The sequence below is a fragment of the Typopeltis vanoorti genome, chromosome 1, assembly GCF_054136105.1.
Source record: "Typopeltis vanoorti isolate ZY-2024b chromosome 1, IOZ_Tvanoo_1.0, whole genome shotgun sequence".
NCBI lineage: Eukaryota > Metazoa > Arthropoda > Arachnida > Uropygi > Thelyphonidae > Typopeltis > Typopeltis vanoorti.
Window position 1 is genome coordinate 155,393,996 of NC_143549.1, and position 8,006 is coordinate 155,402,001.

An 8,006-nucleotide genomic window follows, 5' to 3' on the forward strand; every position below is an offset into this window, starting at 1 on the left:
CCTTTGGTATTTAAAGAGATACAGATGAGCACGAATGGTTCTGCAGGTTGGAAAGAAATTGCAAAAATAAAATAAATGGATCAAAAGTCTTCCTTTACTGTTCCGTCTTAATATTTAAACATGCGCACAAAAGATTTCAATTCTGCATTTCTATTCTGTGCTCATTCAAACAGCCACACGCACATTTGAGTTAAATTAAGAATCGGATTTTTAGTTTTGATTTGCTATTTTTAGAATTGTATTTGCCTAAAACCACATTAAGTATGGCGATCACGATATCTCCTTTCTTTGAATCCCGTATCAAAAATTATCTTCAGTTTTACTTTTATTATATTGCTCGCATATTCACTTTTATTATGTGCTCAAAACAGCATCTACAAACCTTGTTTTTCTATCTTCTGTTACTGTTGTTTCATAGCTTGTTTGGAGATGAGCCTTTATCCTTCAACATATCTCTTCTTTTGTTTTCTGATGATCGTTGTTTGAAAGATGGTTTGACAGAATGTTCAAGCCTTCCTCCGTGCTGCTCATCTATACTTATTTTTAATGCCAGTTTTGTGTTCCTTCAACGGTGCTGTTCCCATCATTCATCTATTTTTCGCTAAGCCTATGACCTGCAGCTGACATTAATTACAAAAAAAAAGTATTCTATTCCTATTTCAGCAATAGCTTCACGCTGAATGTAATTATAAAGCATTCTTTCCTTTAAATAAACTTTTTATTTCAGCATCTGGCTGTGCTGTTCTTGGATAAGAACAGAATGTATTTTGTAACTAACACAATTTCTTACACTGGCAGTGCTCGCCTATAACTTTTACCGTGAAGATCATGCGATACTTCCCATCAGAAGAAAAGCCAACGGCAGACAGAACTACCACTGCCGGTAGTAATGGAATTAGAAATGTACTAATACAAGAAGAATAAAACGGACATTTGTTGGCAGTTGAGTAGCTTCCACTAGCACTGTATTATGACCGTGCAGGTTGAGAGTAGTTAACATTCATGACTTAAAGCTATTATCATAATTAAAAACTGAGTATGTTCATAGAAGATCGTAAAGTTCTACAGTTGTAAAGAGACTAATGGGATAATTTCCTTATTTCTACTCTTGTTTTACCTTCTTGAACTTTCCTTTGGTGTTGTAATGCAAATACTTGTTCAGAACACATTGCTGAAATGATTCTCATTACTCACACTTTGATTTTCCAACAAATACAAAGAAGGAATCAAAATAAAATCCTTGTCTCCCTTCAACGTCCCAGAAAGCTTATGAACTTAATTTAGAAAAGGGAAAAAAAGTGAAATATCTATATAGCCAGTTTCTTAAACCCTGATCATATATATACTGCTTGGAAAGAAGTCAACGGACACCATAGTGTGAGGAACAAACAGCCATAGCTTCCACCTTAAGATGTAGGACCTCCTTTCGCAGCGATGACTGCAGCAATCCTGGGGGAATGCTTTCCACAAGAGTACGACAGCGATCAATGAGAATTTTGGACCATTCTTCCTTTACGCATGAAATGAAGTACTGTACTGTTGTGGGTCGGACGTCCCTTGACCTCACCCGACTCTCCAGTTCATCCCACAGATGTTCAATAGAGTTGGGATCCGGACATTGTGCAGAGCATTCAAGTATGGGGAGGTTCACGTTCACAAACCAGTATCATGTATCATGCATCATGACATGATGCATTGTCTTGCTTAAAGAGACAATGGTCAGTTCCGTAGAAACGCCACAAAGTAGGAAACATTGCATTGTTTTTAGAATGTTCAGATACCTCTCGGAGTTCAGTGTTCTTGGGACCACAAACAGAGATCGGAGTCCTCGGTTATGGCATGGTCCTGCTGTTCCAAACTACGGACAACAATTTCATAGATGGGGGTTACACACTCTGGTAAGACACGTTCACTGGGAATCTGCTGCACCCGGTAGAAGTGTAGTATGATTCTTCGATCCATAATCCAGCTTACCAAGCTTCCACGTGCCACTGCACACGTTCTTTCCACAACTGAGGAGACTCTGCATGTCGGTTCAGGTAACCCCATGATAGGACCACAATATGGGGCTTGCATATTGTGGTCCTATCATGGAAACCCATGCTGTGAGCCTCGGTTTTGAATGTTTTTGTGCAGATTCGTGTTTCAATTAATGTCCAGACCTCCACATTTATCGTGTTGGCCGACGAATGGCAGAGTTTATCCTTTGTAGCACCCTACGGTCACGTTCGGTGAGTGTTGTGGGTCGTCCACTGCGAGTAGCACTTGCAGTTGAATCCATGCGCTTCCATCTCAGTTTGGTGTCACTGATTGTTGAACTGGAATGGCCCAATTTGTCAACTATTTGCCGAACAGTCTGCAAATGCATCCTATCACAACGACTCTTTCAAACTCCGTCATCACTTCCCTTCTCGCAGCCATTCCACGCGGATAGAGTTGCCCTGATTTGGGAGCATCATAATCATCAAATTTATACTGGCTACAAACACGTGATTCGTTACATCGCACGATGCGCCTTGCCCACGGGGCACCCGTTGACTTCTTTAGAAGCAGTGTATTCCCTAATGAGTCTAGTCGACTTTAAACCACTTAAAACTTGGTCCTATGACATTTCTCGCAAAAAATCTCCACTTGATGTCAGTATAATAAATATTTCCCATATTTAGTTTCCTCAACAACGAAACGGTTCCCATTTTACAGACGCTACTTCATCACATTCTAAGAATCTATTTCTACCAACTGCGAAATACTATTTCATACTACTACTAAGCCACAGCCATCTAAAATTGCTAGACTCTGTTCTTCAAGAAGAAAGTTTGGTTATGAGATCTCATCATGTGCCGTTCGGTTCGTCTCTTTTAGAGATACTTCATGTAACCGTTCACCGGAATTGACATATGTAGTTTTCTTTCTATCATCCATGAGCTTGATAAAACATGAGTAACAATATTACAACCCATTCAATCCCACCAGAAGTCGCTGTTCTTTTACAGCAGAAGACATTCAAGTTTTGTGGTGTTATCACTCCAGTTTATCATTCTAGATTGTTGGGAATACCAACAAGACTTAGTAACATGTAAGACTCATCAGGAGCAAACATTATACTCCACCAATACTCTTACAGTTAAACATTTGTCTGACATAATAGACATCAAAGTAACGATATTTATGTAGCCTGCTGAGAAACCTTGTGCATGAATATTTCCCAATATGTAAGTCTCAGTAGAAACGAGAAGAGACAGCGAAGCCAGCAGCGAACGATTTGAAGCTCTTGAATGCTAATATAACTAACGTCATTGTGTAGTGTCATCAGGCACAAGTTACCGTAGACTTGACATGCCGCCAACGATCACGCAATGACATGTGACAGGTGAGACCTACAATACAGTAGGGGGGAGGGGGAAGTTGTATTCATGAACGCGCTTTTCAGTTCTCAGTTGACTTCAGAATTATGGAGATTAGTATAAGGAGAAGAATCGCGTAGGTACAGCACATCTTTGCATTATTGATTGGTTGATCATAGAAACCACGCAGCGTTGTACAGTTATGGCGGATACATCAGATTTGAACCGTCTTCGATTAAATTCAATTGGAGTCATGCATCTTAAATGGTTGCTATGGAAGAGCAGCTTCTAAAACTGATTTTATTGAACTGAAAATTCTATAAATAAGGATGCTCTCAATTGAACATACGGATATCATTCTACGAAGGGATGCTAGATTATATTTGTTTTCATGATTTATAAAACTGGTAACCATTAATGAAAAATTATCATGAGAACACCATGGTAAAGTTGACCTTTCACTGTATACGCAAAATCTCAGCCACGTAACTTTCTCTTTATATATATAAACTCTTTGATAATTTGAGACGGATATAGCATCAGTCATATACAGCATATATAACATTAATTTTTTACACATAAGATTTTAATTTGATTCATTGAACATTCTATCTAAAATTTGTTATTAAAATCCATATTTTAGACTTTGGAAAAACAATCTTAGTTTGGTTTCCCTCCAAGATATATTAACATTTCATCCTCGAACCTTAAGCTCTTTTAGAACTCTATTTATAATCATAACTTTCCAAGGACGGTTTGAATATCGATCGATTTCCGTATCTGTCTGTTATTTTTATATGATTTCCGTTAAATTTTTTGAACGTCCATCATTTATTTCGTGAAACAATGGCAAGAGAATTTACGATAAACAACGAAACAGCGTTTAAGGAGATTCGGTGTTTGGCACGCACGCACGCACACACACACACACACACACACACACACACACACAACACACACACACACACACACACACACACACACACACACACACACACACACACACACACACACACACACACACACACACAATCTATTTTTTTTTTCGCGCTAGCTTCCTTGTCCAACATATAAACTTTGCCCCAATTCTAACTTGTGACTGCTGATTTCTCAGAGGATTTTGATCCTGTTTGAAGGAAATCAATAACATGACGTCATTGATTCAATGTAATTAAATTAAATGTATACAGTCACCTGCTAAGGATAGCGATCAGAGTTTTCTTTTCCTAGCTAGTGGTCAAAAGAAACTTTAAGCTATCACACACACACACACACACACACACACACACACACACACACACACACACACACACACACACACACACACACACACACACACACACGCTATCTATTTTTTTTCGCATTCGCTTCCTTGTCCAACATATAAACTTTGTCCCAATTCTAACTTGTGACTGCTGATTTCTCAAAGGATTTCGATCCTGTTTGAAGGAAATCAATAACATGACGTCATCGAGTAAATAATGAAGTGCTGAAAGAGCAAGAACGGGTTGTGCCATTTCTTTGTGTTCAGCTTTTTTTTCTTATTTTTTTTTACAGATTCCTTTCACTTTCTGATGATGTTAAACTACATTTAGTCTCTCTATCGCTCAGGCTATTTTTATTCCTCTAGCTCTTCTCCTCTCTTTTCATTATCACACGTCTCTTCATCGAATGTACTGGATTTCCATTATAATTGGATAATGGGATTGCTAATTTGGTGACTTTGAATTTTTCCGAGTCATAGCATATCAAACAAACAAACCAAAATAGGTAATAGCAACTTCGCCTTTGCTGTGCTATGTTCTAAATGAAGTATTATTTATTATTGAATTTAAATGAATATTTATCATCGATATTTTTAAAATAAAGGAATGGAGTGGACTAAAATAAAGAGATCCCCCCTTACCCTCCAGAACCACTAGTCATGTCTATTGTTCCGAAATTCTTAAAAGCTTTAGTTCGTTTTTTTCTAGAGAATGATAGCCTAAAGTTTCTTTTGACCACTAGCTAGGAAAAAAAAAAACTGTGATGGCTGTCCTTAGCAGGTTACTGTATACATTTAATTTCTATGAAACTGATATTTTTGTTGTTATATTCGCAATATAGTGGAAAAGTAACAAGAGAAAAAAGAATTTTGTGGGGATTACGTTAGAAAAAAGACCAAATGTAATAACTTCCAGAGAAGCTATTATTTTTCCTTGAAAATGAAAAATTATATCATAAAAAAAAAGAAAAAGAATTGCAGTGCTGTGTGATAATTAGTTTACTTTGGTCTCTTAAATAAATGAGACTTGACACAACCAGACATGAGTAATCGATATTTGCTACTTTTTTTTACAAGTTAGAAAAATACAAAAAAAAAAAAAGTCAGACAACGTTTGTACCATACGAAAATACAAAATTCTATCTGGAGGTAGTTTTATTGCTTTTAATAACTTCACGAGGAAATTAAAAGTGAGCAGAAGGCTCGCAGCTGCGCTAGCTGCAGAACCATTAATTTGAAGTAATACTCCTTGCAGCTACTTGTAACCCACAAAATAGTTAATAAGGCAGCCACAGCAGCCAAGCAGAATAAAACCAGAGATTATAGTCTTGCTTCTTCTTGGTACAACGAAATATCAGACGTCACGTTTTCTAATACATTTTATTACCTTGCGTAAAACCAACGAAAGTTTAAAAACTCAAAGATATCTTGTAGCTTTTGAAAATCGTTTACATTCTTATCTTGGTTTCTTTCTTCTTGGAAAGAGTAAAATGGGTAAAAGAAAGAGTGGCTTTTATACTGGAAAAAAAGAATTTTTTTAAATCGTTAAAAGAAAATTAAAATGTCTTTAATATGACCATTAGTGTTTGACGCCTAATATTCATTTTGAATATTTTAGTTTAAGACTTATAGCAATGACTTGTTTTCTAACGCGTTACTCAAGCACGAATGTGGGGAAAACAGCAGATGTTACAAATGAATTTTTAATTAATGACTTTTACAGCAGTGATGTCCAGCTTTTGTTTTTGCATGGAAGCTACTTTAAAAAATTTAATTTTACCAGGAGGATTTCTGTTTATCCATTGTGTGTGTTTTTGTGTAGCAGTAATATACCGAAAAAAAAAGTAAAGGCTTTTCAAACTATTTCTAAATGAAGTTATCATAAAACTTAAAGCAACGTAATGTTTGTCATTTTAAATTTAAGTTAGGAAGTATGATCAAAAATAAATACTAATAAAAGTAGCTAAGCATGATCAAAAAGTATAGGGCGAAGAATTATGAAAGTTCATTATTTCTATATTGCTGTGAAAAGTTAGGGAATCACAGTTATTTTCATTGATAAGATTTATTAAAATTCTTGCAAATAATATACACTGACTTTAATTAAAAATTTGCCAGTGCAGAATAGTAAGAAAAATAACTATATTTCATTTCCTTTTTCTTATCTTAGTCACTGCATTGAAAGTTTAGAAACTTACAACATGCTATACTAGATGGTTTGCCAGAGCAATAAGAGGAATCTCCGTAGCTCAATTGGTAACGATAATGCGCTATGGCTGGAAACACTTGAGTAGGTGAGTTGGAATCCTGTCTAGGACGTGAATGACCTTTATAAGAGTTGTTTTAGAAGGTAATTTATCCGGTCTCATACAGATGTGGTAAGGTTTCCCCCCCCCCCCCCACCACACACACCCCAGAGACAGAGACTCGAGTTTTTCATCCCACAAACCGGACAGAACAAACAAAATTAATTCACATAATACACCGGCTTCATAATCACAGTTATTTTTGCAGAATTCTAAACAACTCAGTCCAACTGAATGCATCCCGAGATAGCACCTAGACACTAACCAATCCTTCTCTCTCTCTCTCTCTCTCTCTCTCTCTCTCTCTCTCTCTCTCTCTCTCTCTCTCTCTCTCTCTCTGTGTGTGTGTGTGTGTGTGTGCGTGTTATGATAAAATCATGTGAAGTGATCCATTTACCCTTTTTTTCCCCTAGTAATTCGTATTAAGTCACAAGTTGATACCACTGCAATATATTAGAATGGTGTTTGAAGTCATGCCAGTGTTATCAATGGCATGACTCCCGATCCAGAGATGAAACCATTACCTTAGTGAGGATTCTATTTTTAACATGGCAAGTACGGTAAAACTGCAACTGATAGTCTTAAATCTTTGTCTCAAAAACTGATTTTCATGTTTTGATTTTTAAAATATTGTCATCTACCTACTTGGCCGAGTAGGTAGGCAGAGTTCCTGTTTTCCAGACAATAGATTATGGATTCAAATCGTACTAGAGGCATGGAATGTTTCATCCACCGTAAGATATCACCACCTTGCTTATTGGAGCTCTGAAGCGATTTGAAAAAGTTCTATGTTTGCTCTCCGAACAGGATTCCTGGAATATCTAATTTACAGCCTATGTGCAGTGCTAATGTACTAGAAATTGATACCTTTTCATGGACAGGATGGACAATAAAAACGACGTGACGTCATTGTAAAGATATAGAATATCCAAAATCGGGACAGTAATTCTATGTAAACCATCAAAATTATCGATGCTGCTCGATTCTTTTGCTTAAAATGTTAAAAATGTATTTTTCTCAGTTTATGATAGCATGATGATGATGATGATGATGTTCGAGACTGGGTCACACTATTACACGAGATAACCGAGC